The sequence below is a fragment of the Microtus oregoni genome, unplaced genomic scaffold (genome assembly GCF_018167655.1).
Source record: "Microtus oregoni isolate MIOR12 unplaced genomic scaffold, Mior012 000003F_ref0000135, whole genome shotgun sequence".
Classification (NCBI taxonomy): Eukaryota; Metazoa; Chordata; class Mammalia; order Rodentia; family Cricetidae; genus Microtus; species Microtus oregoni.
In genome coordinates this window covers 16,521,082-16,537,858 of record NW_024543062.1, presented here as the reverse complement: position 1 = coordinate 16,537,858, position 16,777 = coordinate 16,521,082, and the positions used below count along the sequence as shown (strand labels likewise).

At 48.0% G+C, this 16,777-nt stretch overlaps 1 protein-coding gene and 1 pseudogene across 2 annotated transcripts in view; both read left to right on the top strand.

Annotated features, from left to right (window-relative positions):
- Nucleotides 1–16,777, top strand: part of Tmem132c (transmembrane protein 132C) — a 310,009-nt gene that overhangs the window by 266,163 nt on the left and 27,069 nt on the right. The window lies entirely within an intron of this gene.
- LOC121446622 lies at nucleotides 3,000–3,234 on the top strand (annotated as a pseudogene).

Below are 16,777 nucleotides of genomic sequence, written 5' to 3'. Positions count from 1 at the left end.
AGGCAGCCATTAGCACTGCTGAGTGGAAGCTGTGCCCCACCCTCCCTGGACCAGGACTGAGCCAGCACTTGTGACGGTTTTCCCCAAGTCCAGTGGACCCGTTTGTTTTTCCTGTCCAACCCCTGAAGTCATCTCAATTGAAATAATGTGTGTGATTAGAACAGAGCTTGGATCCTAGGAAGCGCTCAGTGATATGGCCGTTTGAGTTTATGATTCCCGCTCAGCAATTGTACCGCTCAACTCAAGAGCATTGCAATCATTTGGCAGTTTAAAAAAATGGACTGCAGGCATGTGCTAGAGTAAGGCTGAGCTTCCAAACCATCATCCTAAGCAAAAGGAATCAACAAATCCATAGACACCAAGAACGACTTAGTGACAACCCAGGGTAAGGAAGATGGAGTAACAGCCAGAGGAGGCAAAATATCTGTGGTGTGATAAAATACACTCAAACTCATTGTGGAGAGGGTGGCACAGCTCTGATTCCTCCAAACAGCACTAAGTATACATGTGCCCCGCTAGTCACGTCTCGATACAGTTGTTTCAAAAACATGAGGCGGGGAGGGGAGAGGAATGAGGAGGATGAGGAGAAGAGGGAAAGAAAGAAGGTAGGAGAAAAAAGAGGGAGGAGGAGGTGGGACAAGGAGTAGGAGGAAGAGGAGGAGGAAGGAAGACAAGGGGGAGGGAAACTGAATGAAGAAAGAAGCGGGAGAGATCACAGATACCCAGTGTACATGTGTAAGTGCTCCACTCTCAGAGGAAATGAGGTTAAATCAAGAAACAGAAAAGTGCACCCTCTGAGGGTCAGTGACCATGAAACAACCCCTGGCTGGAACCCATCCTCCAGAAGGAGCCACCTGGCTTCCTGTCCTGCTGCACACACCCTCATCCCAGCCTCCCACATCCCGCCTAGGTGGTGTGTAGTCCACGTCTGCCTCTCTGTAATAATACGGTAGCCACGGACAGCCTTTCCCGGCACCTAGTGAGGTTTGCAGTCTGGTGGGTGCTGCACCTCAGAGATGAGTCCAAGTCCTCACCTGTGCTGCCTGTGGCTGTGGCTGATGTGTAAATCAGGTGTTTCCAGATGTGTACATCAGGCGTTTCCAGATGTGTACATCAGGCGTTTCCAGATGTGTAGATCAGGCGTTTCCAGATGGGACACAGATGAGGAGCACGGGAAGAGCACGCTGGGTGATGGTGAGCCCTAAACCTACATGTGCTCATAAGGGTCAGAAAGATGTCACCAAGACCACAGACATTGGAGGGAGGTATCCACAAGCCGAGGATTTCTGGCCAATAGCTGCGGCTGGAACAGGCAAGGAAGGATTCTCCCGTGGATCTTTGCTGAAAGTATGACCCCTGTATGTTTAGACTTTGGGCCTGCAGGGTGAGGAGAGGATAGCTTCTTACCAATAGAGCCATCGAGGGTATGTTGATCTGTATGGCAACTATAGACAAGCCACACAAGATTAGAGTTGCTGTTTCTTCATTTTAATTTGGAGGACGCTGAGGTACTGAAAGGGTGATGATTGTGATAGCCTTGAGTAGCTCAGTTACGGTGAGAATTACAAGCTAAAATGGACCCATCATTGTGCACTGATGTGCCCCTAACAGGTCACAGACAGGTTGTGGCTGGAGTCAGGTAAACTGGCTTCCAGGCATAGGATGCTCATCTCTTCATGAGAGTCAACCAAGCTGAGACCGAGGAGACTCTGGTGAGCCAGAGTGGATTAGGGTTTCTCAATACCACACCTCAAGTTATCCTTCAGAGCTACAGTGGCAAAGACTGGATGCTGCTGGCATAAGAGCAGACAGGCCAGTGCGTGCAGTAGGATCAGAAACCCATTGCCATTGTTCTTGAGTTCTCAGTAGTCCTCATTGTCCGCTATGTTCAGAGAGTCCGGTTTTATCCCAGGCTTTTCCAGACCCAGGCCAGCTGGCCTTAGTGAGTTCCCAGTAGAATATCCCCATTGTCTCAGTGTGTGGGTGCACCCCTTGCGGTCCTGAGTTCCTTGCTCGTGCTCTCTCTCCTTCTGCTCCTGATTTGGACCTTGAGGTTTATGTCCGGTGCTCCAATGCGGGTCTCTGTCTCTTTGTGGGAGCCTAGGCAGTTTGGATGCTCAACTTACTAGACCTGGATGGAGGTGGGGGTTCCTTGGACTTCCCACAGGACAGGGAACCCTATTTGCTTTTCGGGCTGGTGGGGGGGGACTTAATTGGGGGAGGGGGAGGGAAATGGGAGGCGGTGGCGGGGAAGAGACAGAAATCTTTAATAAATAAATAAATTTAAAAAAAATAAAAAGAGCAGACAGGCCAATAGGACAGCATAGAGAACCCAGGGATAAAACAGCAAAGCTGTGACTCCTGATTTTGACAAAGGTGTCAAAAATATACAGTGTAGAAATATCTGTTTAACAAACAGTGCTGGCGAGACTGGAATATCCACTTGTAGGAAAAAAAGAGTGAAATTAAAACCGTGTCTTTTATTTTGTACCAAAATCAACACAAAGTGAATCAAAGACTTCAATTTTAAACCTGAAACATCAAAGCTGCCAGAAGAAAACTTAAGTGATGCTCATTAAGACATGGGTGCAGGCGAGAGCTTTCCTACAAGTTCTACAGCACAGGAACCAGCCCCAGGATCTGCACGTGGGACACCATGAAATTAAAAAGATTACACAGAAAAAAATAACTTCTGACAGAGTAAACGGCCCATGGGATGGGAAAAAAAATCTTTGCCAGCTGTAATTCAGACATAGGGATTAATATCCAGAATTCTAAAAGAACTGAAAATTTATCAAAAAAAAAGAAAGAAAGAAAAAGAAAAACACTGCCAACTAACACACTGGCTAAGAATAAGAGACACTAATGGATAAAAAGTATTTTTTTTCTTAAGTGTTCAACATCCCTGGTCATTAGGTAAATGCACATTAAAACACTTTTGAGACAACCTTTTCCCCTAGTCAGAGTAGCTGTCATCAAGAAATATAACCACGGTTAAGCTTCCGGCGCGAAGGTCACGGACAAGATGGTGCCCCCAGTTCAGGTCTCTCCGCTCATCAAGCTCGGCCGATACTCAGCCCTGGTCCTCGGCATGGCCTACGGTGCCAAGCGCTATAGTTACCTAAAGCCCCGGGCAGAGGAGGAGAGGAGGGTGGCTGCGGAGAAGAAGAGACTGAGCTGAAACGGATTGAAAGAGAACGGCCAGAAGCTCAAGATGACAGCATACTCAAGTGAAGCGCCAGTGAGCTTGCCTTTCTTAAGTCACTGAGAATGAATAAAAGCATTGTCGTGCGAAAAAAAAAAAAGAAAGAAATATAACCACAAATGCTGGAGAGAATGTGGGGAGAGAAGAGATTTTACTCACTGGTGGGGGTGGTGTGCAAATTAGCACAGCAGTTGTGGAAATCAATTGGGAGAATGCCCCCCAATTAAAACTGGAATTCCCATGTGACCCAGCTACCCCACTCCTGGGCACATGCACAGAGGACGGCATACCCCATTGCCAAGACATCACTCATCCATGTGCCCTGCTGGCCCTGTCAGAATACCCAGGAAAGGGAGTCAGCCGAGACGTCCATCAACACGTGCCTTGACGGATAAGGAAAATGTGGGACCTATACACAATGGAATTTTACTCATTTGCCAGGAAAAAATAACTCACAAAATTTGCATGAAAATGGATGAACATGCAAAGTATAATGCTGAGATAACACGAAGTTCAAACATCAAAAAATGGAGCGTTCCCTCTCTTATGTGATATGTTAATCCCAGCCCCGGTAAGAGAGGTGGGAAGGGGGAGGGCGAAAACGTAAGTAAAGCCTAAATGAAGAGAGGGGATCGAGGGGCAGTGGATTGCCTCTTGGGAAAGGAGCAGTTCTTTGGGAGGTATATGGTCACTGGTGGGTTGCCGATGCTCCATGGATGCCCGTGGGCAGCATTAACTGAACTTGGTAGGTTACTAAAAGAAAAAATAATAGTTGATGGGGGAAAAAACAGTAGTTGATGTGTAAGCCCCAGGGGTATAAGGTCACCCGGAACATGAGAGAAGAAGGGAGACATGGGGGATTACAAGGGAGAATCAGCAGTACAGGGTGCAGGAGGTTCAGAGGGAGATGAGGAATGAGACATTTGCTCAAAATTCCCATAATGCCTTGCATGCTAACTTAAAGAAACGTAAGTGGGTCATCACGGATGTCAGAGCCTGCCTGCTGCCGCCCCACTCCTCAGAGAAATCTCCTTCAGTTTGCAGGAGCCACAGAGCCCACAAACTAGTTCCCCTTAATCATTTGCAGGAAAGTGGCAAGGATCCGCCCCGTCCCTCCGCTCTTATTAGTCTAATACAGTGTGGTTCTCTGTAGGATAGGGGGTTTTACCCTGGGATTACTGCTTGTACTCAAAATTAAATGTAAAGCGGGGTTGGAGTGCAGGAAGCTGAGCATTGTCTCCCCTAACTCCTGGAAGGTTTGAATGAACGCGAATTTAAACTCCATTTTGGACAGAGAGGGGAGGGGGCAGCTTCAGGGTGCTGCTGTCTGCCTGCCCCTCATAGTGTCGCCTCACTCTCTCAGGCCCCTCGGAGACATGTTCATTAACAAGCAAAAGTGGAGTGTAAAATTTTTTAGAAGAGAGCAGCTGACGGAGCTGGGAAATGTCCAAGGAAACAGCAGCTTGGTCACATACTCAGCTGCCAGGGCCCGCATCCCATGCTCCCCAGTCTCAAAATTCAAATGCTGTATCTGCTGGTATGGGCAACAGGTGACTGTTTTAAAAGTTGGAAAAAAATCTTATTTCCACACGGACTTCTAAGGGCAGACAGTTAAGTACTTCTAGTAAGTAACTCAGATGGCTACTCACAAAGATTGTGTCATGGTTTCTATAGCAAGCCTTCTACAGGCAGCAGCCTGTAGATCTGTGATAACCTGTGATCCCAGCAATGTAGGAGACTGAGGCAGAAGGACTGAAAGTTCAAGGTTGGCCAGGGTTCCAGAGTGAGTTCAAGGCCAGCCTGGGCAGTTTAGGAAGACTCTGTCTCAATAAAAAGGGTTTTTTTTTTTTTAAAAAAAAAGGCTGAGATATAGCCTAATGCCTGCACAGCACCTGCAAAACCCAATTTTCACTCTCCAAAGCCCAGGTTTCAATCTCCAGTTATATATAGTGGATTTTAGGACTCAGAATGCTGTCTGTCTCGCTGTCTGCCTTTCACCTGTCTATCATTAGTGATGAGCCAAAATGTTCCCTTGTCCTCCATTATCTGAGTCTTTAAATTTTCTCTTTACATAAAAACTAAACTTGGGGGCCTGAAGAGATGGTTCAATGATTAGGAACACTTGCAGGAGAACCCAGAACACACACAGGGGCTAACAACCAACTATAATTCCAGTTCCATGAGTACCAAGCAGGCCCATACTGCACAGACTTACGTGCAGGCAAAATACACCCATATCCAGAAAATAGATTTTTTTAAGTTAAAAAAAGGGTTAAATTTAGTATTAGCATAATGGCTTAAGGGATCTGAACTCAGAAAGTGCACATGAGCCAAAATTTAAATCTGGAATGTTTGGGAAGTAAAGGGACTTAATTTCACCCTGGGGAAATGCAAAAACTAAAAAAATTAAAAAAGAAAGCCAGCCATCTCACACTCAAAAGCATGGCTGAAATAGAAGAGCTGCCAAGTAAGACCAAGTGTTGCTATGGTAGATGAAAGAGGACCGCACAGGCTCTGGTGATGGGAATAAGCGGTGCTTGGTGGTTTCTTCCCATGGATACATAGCACAGTCCCAAGTTTCCTGGAGACTCAGGAGGGTGATAGTGCTGCCCATGATGGTATGGACAGACAGATGTTAACACACAACAGTTCTCATACCCGGCATAAATTGTCCACCTCGACTAGTGAAGGTAACCAGACGGTAGAACACTGCTTGTCAGTGAGCAATAACTGCTGATGCCCCTCTAGAAAACTGGAGTGGGGCTCATGTCTGTATCTCCAGCAAGTCTGAAGGGTGAGGCAGGGGGATTTCTGCAAAGTCAAGGCTAGCCTATCACCCCCACAATAACAGGTACTGGGGATGTCATGCAATTGATGAGGTGTTTGCATAAGGACTTGAACCTGATCCCAGCACACATAAAACAGGCATTGGGATGTATGTTCATAATCCCAGTGCTGGGGTGGGAGTGAGTGGAGACTGATGGAGGCCCTGGCTTGCTGGCCACTAGTCTACTTAGCAAGTTCTTGGTCAGTGAACCAAGTGGATGCCATTCTTGAAGGATGGCACTTGACGTTGTCCTCCGGCTTTTATGTGCCAACGTATGTGCACACACACATATGCACATGAGAAGAAAAACTGGGATGCGGGAAACTAAGCATTTAAAAATTGAGCATTCTGGGGATCATTTTCTAAAAATGGCAAAACGACAGGGACAGAACAGTCAGTGATTGCCTGAGGCTGGAGCAGAGATTAATTGGAAATGGCCCAGGAGAGCCTTTGAGAGATGGGATGCTCTAGGACTGTGAAGTGGCAAACGTGGGATGCTGTGCACAGATGCTCAAGTTCATCGTCTGGGCCCTTTACAGAAAGTGAGTCATCCAAGCTGGTTCAGGAGCAGCAATACCAGGGAATGAACGTCACTCCATTCTTCAAGTGTGCTGTGCGGTCTGCAGTTTGTGTTAGCATGGAAAAGATCACTGCTAGCTCCCCGCCTCCCCCCTAAAAAAGGGAGGGGAAGGTGCCTAAGTTTCTAGCTGGAACACTTGTGTTCCCGTGTCCAGTGTGTGGCATCTTCAGGAAGTCTTAACCATCTAGTCATGGTGGGCCACCAAGAAGAAAGTGGTCAGCATGGGTAGAAGAGAGACAAGAGATGAGAATCAGGATAAATCAATAACAATACAACTGCATATTGTGTGACATTGTCAAAATTTTAAAGTCTGTTTGTAATATGTGCTGTTTCCTGTCTCTGCCACTAGGGGGTGATGTTAATGTCATCAGATACTGGACCTTCACTGGGATGGTCAAGTTGGATTCTGGGGTTCAGGATAGCTTTGCAGAGGCAAAGCTAAAGTGGGAAATGAGTACCTTGAGCTGTGTGAGGCATAGGAGCTTCCTGGCCTTTGCTGATGTATGGCTGAGGCAGTCCACAGGTCTGGACAGTCTGCAGAACCTGGAGGTTTCTCTGACCCTCTCCAGAGCCAGGGGAGCTACCATCCACAGAATGTCTAGTAGAGCACAGAGCTATAAGCTCCTCAATCCCATGCCAGCTCCCTGCATGAAAACCTGGCTCACGGCCCACCCAGCCAGCCCTGGGCACCACTCAGATGGGGCTAGCTGGATCCTTCCAGTTCTGACTGGCCTGGTATAGGAATACTCCACCACCCGATATGCCCTAGCAGGCATGTCCCAAGCACAGGATCAGCAGACCCTGATATAAGGTACAATCATGGTGTCTACCCTATATTAAAACCCACATGTACTTAAGCCCGCCCACCCCTGAGCCAGCCTCCTACCTGAGTCTACCCACACCCGAACCAGCCTCCTACCTGGGTCTACCCACACCCGAACCAGCCTCCTACCTGGGTCCACCCAACCCTGAACTCACCCTTTCCAGCTTTCCAGAAAACTCCCATCTATTCCTTTCTGTGTCCACAGCCAAAGCCCCAAATGATGAAGGATCCGTATGTGGTTGTAATGACAACAAAGAAACTTGCCTGGAAAGCCACTCCCCTGATAGCCTCCCAAACATTAACTCCCAACTCACCATGACCAACCTACACCACTCTGTTAAGCATCTCCCACTGGCCAACATCCTCTCTGAAATGCTAGAGCTGCCGGCCGAAGCACCCTTTCTTCCCATCCTTCAGATTTGAATGTGGATGTGATTAACTGGAGAACCCCATGTGTCCAGATTGGAGACCAGCCTGTTTCCCCAGCTGACTGGCCAGGACCTCTCCAGATGTCAGAGCATCAATACAGCCATAATTTACCCACCATGCATCTGTGCAGTGTGTGGCCCAGGCTCTGCCCTGACAAGTCACTGAGAGTTCAATGCACTGTCCCGGGAACTCTGGATCTTGACTGTTGAGAAACAGAAAAGGGGAAAGATAGAGGGGAGAGAAGGAAAGAATTTGCCTTCCCCAGTTTCCTGTTTTTATATGTACACCCACACTGGGGAAGAAAGCTCTTTGTCTGTCTGTCTTTCTGTCAGCAGGGTCTCACACTAGAGCCCAACCAGGCTGTCCTAAAACTTGAAGAAATCCTCCTGCCTCACCTTCTCATATACCGAGTGGATAGCTGAGAGTCTGTATGTGTCCTCATTCTGACACTGTGATAAAACACTGTCCAAAACTGACTTGGGGGAGGAAAGGATTTTTGTTGTTTTTTTTTTGGGGGGGGGGTTGGGGAGTTGTCTTAGAAGCCACACAGTCCATCAGGGGAAATCAAGGCAGATACTCAAGAAGCAGGAACTGGAATTAGGAACTGAAGCAGAGGCCATGAAGGAATGCTGCCACTGTCTTTCTTCTTTGGTTTGCTAAGCCTGCTTTTCTATGCGCCCCCAGTACCACCTGCATAGGCTCAGCGCCACTTGTAGGCTGGGCCCTCCCTCATCAATCATTAATAACAAAAATGACCCCCACAGATGTGTGTGGTGGGAGCAATTTCTAAATTGAGGTTCCCTCTTCCTAGGTAATGTTCCAGGCTGTGTTGAGTTAGCAAAAACTACTCAGTCCAATATGCCTAATGCTGATCGCCCTTTATTGAGTTAGATGTTCTTATTCCAAAATCATACAGACATACATGGGGAAAGGATGAGGGGGGGGAGATAAAAAGAGGACCAGAAAGGGGTCCACATCATTTGAACTTCCCATCCTTAGCTGTAAGGGACCTTGGACAGACTCTTCCCCTTGGTTTAGGAAAGGCAAATGACCTAGGGATGAACACACATAGGTATCATGTCTTATGCAAGACAGAGGACTATGAGCAGACACCCCTGTTTCCTTCTTCCTCCCTCATTACATGACTAGAGCAAACTCCACCTTAGGGCCACCCGGGAAACATCATTGATTTGTAGCAGCATCCGCAGCAGCATCCGCAGCAGCAGCATCCTTGCAATTAAGAAGTGCAAGAATCCACAAGCAGAGAAAGTGGCCACAACTTTGCCAAAATAAAATACGTATTTCCCAAATGCCTCCTTTCTTGGCAAAATTGCAAAACAACGAACTTTCTTTGGAGACATTCCTGCAACCTATTCTATGTGCCACCCCAGAGGATGACTTGTTTAATAGCTCAGTTATCGGTCCGGACCTTGCGGATGGTGCCTAGCAAAATTGAATTGCTTTCTTGTTTTAAATGCACGCTTTAGAATAGATTCTCCATCTTGCCTTAGAAGCAAATTGACAGCTAAGTTAAGTTTGCCTCCCACACCCCAGTTTCATACCGTGAATAAATTGGAAGTAAATGAGGTGGGAGTTGGGTTTCCCCACAGAGACAGGACCTGGAATTATTGCTGTGTGGCTGCGAGGCCCACAGAGCTGTTTGCATGTGTCCTCGGGGAGGGAGGGAAATTTGCTGGGACTTTGGAGAGCAGCCACGACTCCCTGGGAAGAATGGGTAAGTGGCTCGCTGGAGTCTCGGCATTCCTTTGGTAGTGGGAGCTAACACAAAAGCAAAGCTTCAGGACAGAGGAGGAACGAGGCTGGCTTAGCTCCCGTGGTAAATACAGACAGTGCAAAGCATTATGTGGCTGGACCCTAGCAGGTCACGATGACAAGGGGGACTCTTTTCTTCCCTGACTGTCCGGATGCCCTTAGGAAGCTAATGAAGATCTTTACAGAGTATTTTCACTAGGAGCTTAGGAGCTGGCTCAGTTTGCAAAGTGCTTGCCGTCCAAGCATGAGAACCTAAGTTCAGCTCCCCATCACTACATAAAAAGCTGGTGTGGAAGTGTACACTTGTAATCCCAAGACTGAAGAGATGGAGACCAGAGGATGGCTGGGGCTCTCAGGCCAGCTAACCTGGCTCCAGGCCGGAAGATCCTATCTCCAAACATATATCAGGAATTGAGGAACACACCTAATATAAACCTCTAGCCTGCACACACACACACACACACACACACACACACACACACACACCATTACTGCATAATTTACAACAAACTAAGGCATCACTTAGAAGGCACTCTAGAAACAGAGAAAATCCACTGGTTACTTGAAACTTCCTATTTGTGTAGGTACAAATGAATGATATTCAGATTCTGCCCGATGGAGTGCTGCAGGCTCCAACCAATCAGAACAAAGCAGAGGGTAGCACTGACCAATCAGAAAGGACGTTGATATGCATGCATGTAGCATGTCAGTTCCTAATGTGGTTCTCTAACTACAGGAACAAGCAGCCAGGCTCAAACGATCCCTGCTTCCATAAGTCACCCTGAAAACTCCACAAGACAAGAAAAGCTTAATGCAGTCTTCCTGGGGACTTCTGCCCTCCCTGCTTCCATGGTAAAATTCCTGCATCGCCTACCTCCCAAGCCAAACCTGGAGCTTTGATGGGACTGTGACTCATGGTCCTAGTGTAACTTGTCACTCTATATCATCCATCGTTCTTGGACTGTGGCCCTTGAGTCATGCCCTGGCCTCACGTCCAAAGATAGAACCATGGAATAGCCTTTTCCAGGATTGTGGTCACATATACTCAGGGAAGTCAACGAAGGATCATCTCCCCCATTCAAAGCCTTCAAAGAAGACTAATCCCAAATGGCCAGACCACACATATCCCAGGCTAGTCTCAAGCTCACTACATAGTCAAGGATGTGTCTGACCAGATGATCCTCCTGCCTCCACCTCCCGAGTTCTGAATTACATGGTATGCACCACCAAGCTTGGTTTATGAGGATTGAACTCAAGGTTCTGTGCATGCTAGGCAAGTGCTCTACCCACTGAGTTAAAACCCCAGCCTTCTAGGTAGGTTTGGAAACTCAAACTAGAAGGACTTGTAGACAGTTTGTTTTTCTATCTCTGAACATATATTTGTTGCTAAGAGTTCTTCAGCAGTGGCTATTCCAAGTGTTCAGAGTGTAAGAGCGAGGAAGTGGCGGGGTGGGGGGTGCTTCTTCTGTAGACTCAGAAGGAGATAGACACAGACCTAAATCTGAATAGAATTATCTCAGGGGCCATTGATGAACTGTGGTAAACATAGCTGGCATGTAAATTTCTTTTCTTGTGACCATGTTCAAGTCCCCGACAGAAAATGAGAAAGGATGGATATCTTGTTGGCTCATGTTCCTGAGGGCTCAGTGGTTGTCACTTAGCCCCATGCAGGTAAGCAGAATATCATGGCAGCAGGCATGTGTGAGGAGGGACTGCTGCTCACACCCTGCCAGACAGAAAGCCTAGAGAAAGTATACAAGTAGGGGCTGTGGACAGGACATGCCCGCTAGTGGCCTACTTCCTCCAACCACGTCTCACTTCTCAGCCAACAGTGCTGTCAGATTATTAATCCATTCAGAAATTAGTGTCAACCAATCAGAGGCCTCAGGATCTGGTTGTCTTGGGAACTGCCCCCCAGACACACCTAGAAGTGTTCTTTGCTAATCTTAGGCATCTCTTAGTAATACCACATTGACAATTGTGATGGATCTTTCTAATCAGCACCCAGATAGCACAGGGAAGGGAGGCTAGAGTCCTGTGGTTATGTGAGGGAACAGCATTCCACATAAGAGGAACAAGACAGACGAAGAGACGAAGTCACAGTAACTAAGAAAGCACAGGTTAGGGAGGGAAGGAGACAGAGGCTCTGGAAGACGTGATGCTCCAGCAGAACAGAGACAGGGTCTCCTCATTCTAATCTCAAAGGGCTCGCCTCATATACCATGTAGATAATAGACTCTTGAAATGTGACCCAACCAGCTAAGCTGGAGGATGGAGACCGGCTACCATCCCACTGTACTCCTGAAAAGAATCCTTACAAACTCAGGGTTGGAATAAGGGTTGGGAGCAGAGCTACACCAATCGCACATAAGGATGCTCGCCTGTTCTCCTGAATGGGAAGTGAGACAAGCCCAACCTCACAGCATCCTATTGATCCTGGCCCTCAAATTGGAAGAGAAACAAGACGGAAGAAAGAGAATCTGTGCTAGTAAGGAATGGCAGGAGAGTCTCTCATTGAGATGGGGCTGGAAAAGCAGCCAATGGACAGAGGCACGCTAAACAAGGCACTGTCTAGGAATGCTCGCTGTCAGAACACAGAGTCCTCGGCAGCACAGAACACTGGGGCCTTGGTGCCACAAGAAACAGCATTCACAGTGCAGGCAGAAGGCTCCTGTGTGACTGAGCACAGCTTGTCCTGGGGACAGGGAATCATGTTGATCTCTTTCCGGCCCCTGACCCCGACAGAGTCCTTTGGGATGACAGTGACTTTATGAAATGACCCTAAAGACAATACTGGGAGAGAGGATGGTACATTAAGTGGAGTGCTCTCCCCTCTACAGAGGGAAATCTATAAGCTCGTTGTTATTCTAACATCATCAGTGCAGAGGGCACAAAGAGGTCATTCACCTTAGAGAAGTCCAGGTAATGGCCTCACTTTGGTCAGGACCTTTCTCTGCTACTTCCCAGAGAAACAAAGTCCTCTGACATTGGTGCTCCCACACTGTGGCCATGCTGGCTGGGTCTGCTTCCCATCAACTGGGCAAGGGACTGGTGCACACAGAGGGACCTCAGCAAGTAGCTTGGTTGCCAGGAGATGAGGTGTCCCAGGACCCAGTTTCCTCTGTGGGAGTGATACTAGCCTCCCCCTACAAGCTGTACTGAATGAAAGCTCACATGAAAAATTTCTGTGGAGGATGGGGAGATTTCTGTCCCCTGAAGATGCTAAGTCTTAAGGCCCAGCACCTGTGAATCTGAACTGGAGTCAAGTTCAAGTAAAGCCTACGAGTGAGTGCTGCTGGCCCAGTGGCTGCTGTCCCTTTAAAGAGGGAAATCTGGGTATCTGGCGCCCACTGGCAGCCATGGGGAAGGCTGATATGGGAGATGAGGATGACCCAGATGACAAGGGCCTACAGAAGTGGCCTTAAGCCAGGAAGAGAAGAGAGTCTAACTTTGAGATAGAGATGTGCCTATTCTATGCCAGGCTCAGCCACAAGCCCATTGCAGTGAACTGATACTTCCTCATGAATGTATCTGAGGTTAAGTGCAGCCAGTAAGGAGGGTTACAGATCCTATTGGCATCGTCTGGTATTGGGTTCATCTCCCCTTCTTGTACCACCTACAAGAGCTGCAGGGGTCTGAAACTCATCCTTTCTTGAATCCAGAGAAGACCTTTCTTCTTCTAGATGAGGTCATTCAGGAGGTCCTAGAAGAAAAGTTGGTCACTGAAGAAAAGAAAGAGATGAAGGATATGGACCCCTTACAATGGGGCTATGTTTTGTTTCATCTTCAGAGAGTTGGGAGAAAACATTAGAAATATCTTTCAAAGACAAAGAACTCCTCAGACAAGGTACAAGGAAGGAGTGGACCAGCAGAAGGACAGCAAGGTCAGATGAGGACCTGACTGCCCACAGTAATTACTCCATCCCCAACACCGCTAAATGACCCCAGGTGGTCATAGGGGATGCCAATGTTTCAACCCTAGGTGACTGCGACCATCCACTGTGGTGCTTTTGGTAATCCTGCCATGTCATTGGACAGAGTCCTGCGGGACATGGAAGACCAGGGTGCCCCCTGCTTAGATGACGACACCCCTGAACCTGCCACCTAACTGGGAATGTGCTGTCATGCATGTGATTGCAGCGTGCAGAGCTTCTGTATGATTCTACAGTGTTCAGCAGCCAGGAAGGGAGCCCTAAACTCATCCACAGACATAGTCCCTACCCCAACCCTGGGCAACCTGATAGGCTTCCTATCCTATGGTTTAGCTGGATCTAGATTGTCTTACCTGGTGTTAGGTGTCTCTGCTCTGCCTATCTGGTAGCCTGTCTGTGGCCCAGTTCTTGTTGTGGCTGAATCATACTCTGCCTGGTCTCTTTCACACCCAAAATCTCCTCTCCAGAGAACCCGGGGATGCTCCCCACAGACACTCCAGGGATAAGCACCCCAGGCACAACTGGTTACTTCCCTGTCATTTTTAGTGCGTTTGCATCTCAGACTTCTTAATGTATCAAAAGTAATTCTATCCTCTTTATAGAAAAGATTAGAAAAAATTTAATTTGTTCAGAAATGGACATAGCAGTTGATGTGAGAACGCTTTAGCATGTAGGAATGCTTTAACATGCTTGCATTGTTGATTCTTTTCTGCAAAGTAGTCTAGTTACCTGGTGTGTAATGGGGTTGTGAGCGGGGAGACAGGGAAACCGAGAGGCAATTATTAGCTTGAAGCCTCTGGGTAGTGGTGAAGCCTCCGCGTGGTGGTGACACCTCCATGGCCCCGTGAGGCTCTGACCCCCTAGTCATGAGGCCCTGTTTGATCCTCATAAAGCCAACAGGATGGCATGTGTTCGTACAGAGGGCTCTCTCTCTTTGTCCCCTCTCTTTATCTCTGTCTCTCACTCCCCACCTCCCACACACGGAAAGTGGGGAGGGAAGGAAAGAGGGAGAGACAGAGACAGAGCTGTTCCGTGTTCAGAATGGACTGAGGAGAGGTGGCCTGTGGCAGCATAACACTTCTCTGGATTGGGTCTAAGTCAGGAGATGGGAGACATCCCTGCTCCCACCAGGCCCTGTGAAAAGCCTCCCCAGGGCTCCCGCTGGAGTCTGGGTTTTAGAAAACAGTGTGATGCTAGGCTCTTTCCTAGTATGCTACCCACATCATTAGGAACTGTACTCCACTGGAAAGGTATTGGGGAAGTTAAAGAACCAAAACATGTGCCTGCTCCATTGGTATTAAACACACACACACACACACACACACACACACATATGCACACACATACACACAGACATGGGCACACACACGGGCACCCCTGCAGGTGTGCATGAGCATACACAGTTCTAGCTATATGCCTTCGCCAGACCCGGAATCACGACTTGTTCCTTCCAGCCTCCAGCACGTTGAGAAATATTTTATTCACCTCATCTGTGCTATCCTGTACAGTACTCCAAAGGAACTCAGAATGACAGTGATCTGGATTTACCGGTTCTGGGATGTCAAATAGTCACAAATGACATAGCCACCTCGCCACGAAGAACCTTGATAAATCTGATCCAGGTGATTCTGAAGTTGATAGAAAAGCCAGGGAAGAATCCAGAATGCCAGACTCTCTCTGCCCACATAGCAACAAACTTGCAGAAGTTAACTGGCCAGCGCAATGGCTGTTAAATACAGGGCACTTCTCCCATGAGTGTGAGCCAGGCTATTTCACAGGCGAAGGGTTTTCTTTCCCTTGTTTCTTATTTCTGTGACTGTTAATCCCTGAAACCGATGTGGCTGAAATTGCTGACGTCCAACTAGGCTTTACCAAAGATAAGGGCTAACGTTAGATGATAATGACGACGAAAATGATGTGTGTGTGTGTGTGTGTGTGTGCGCGCGCGCGCGCGCGCAGTTGTGAAACTGTAACAACCATTTAGGAAGGTAATCACAATTAGCCCATAAGAAACCACACTGCTTAATGAAGCCTCTCGCTGAAGACCATTCCAAGAGAGAGAAAATGAAAGACAATCCTGAGCACAACCTGTAATGACCTTGACTTGGGGATTTCCCCTGGCAATCTTAGCATCTCTAATAGCCGCAGTCAAGGCTACCCATAATTGGAACCTGACTTCAGGATTCCCGTGCACTCTGTGGAGGCAGGCAGAGCCTTGTTCATCTGCAGGGTGATGGACCCGACTGTGAGGATCTGGGGCTCTGCTTTTACCAGGACCCTCTCTGTGATGTGTGTCTGCTTCAATTAAAATGTCACCCTGAAGAAAAGCAGGGTTTGTGGAGAGGGACTTGGGGGAAACTGAGCCCTAGGTGAAAGGCGCCTGTAGAGCCCTAGACTCAGAGGTCTGTTTGCATCTTTGTGCCTCCATCAAGAGGACTGCATGCAGGTGGTAATCACCCTGCAGACTCAAAAGAACAGTGTTTTCTCTGTCACTCAGTAGAGTCTGCTTGCAATTTTACAGAACACTGACCCAAAGAGACTGAGCAGCCTTACCTGTGGGTGTGGTGGAGCTGCCTCCCAAGGGACAGCAGAGAGAGACAGTTCGGTTAGCAAAACAAAACAGAAACAAACAATCAAAAGCCACTTCAAAGAGGAAACCTATAGGCTGGGGATGTGGCTCAGTAGCAAAGCACTTGACTAGCTTGTAGGAGGCTCCCACTCTCATGCCCAACACTGCAAAGACAACCACAGACAAAGGAAGCCCCTCTATGAGTAAAGCATCACTTGTAGCCCCAGCTACTCCACATTCTGAGACATGAGGGAGGATTCACCCTATCTCCCTTCTGAAAGGTAGAGGTTTGCAACCCGAGGTGAAAGCTAGCTTGCAGCAGGGCCATGCCCCTCCTAGAAATTGTCTCCCTTCGCCTTTTCTGTCTTCAGCACTCCTTGGAGGAGTGCTGCTTACTGGCTTGTTCTCCCTGACCTGCTCAGCCCGCTTTCATAAATACCTTGAGAGCATCTGCCCAGCGGCAAGCACCATCCATAGTGGGCTAGGCCCCTCCCACATCAGTCATCCATCAAGAGAATACCCCACAGGTAGATTTGGCGGAGGCAAGTTTTCAGTTGAGCTTTCCTCTCTTCCCAGGCTGTCGAGTTGACAAATGAGATTAGCCATCATACCATTTGAGATGCCATGCTCCCAGGCTCT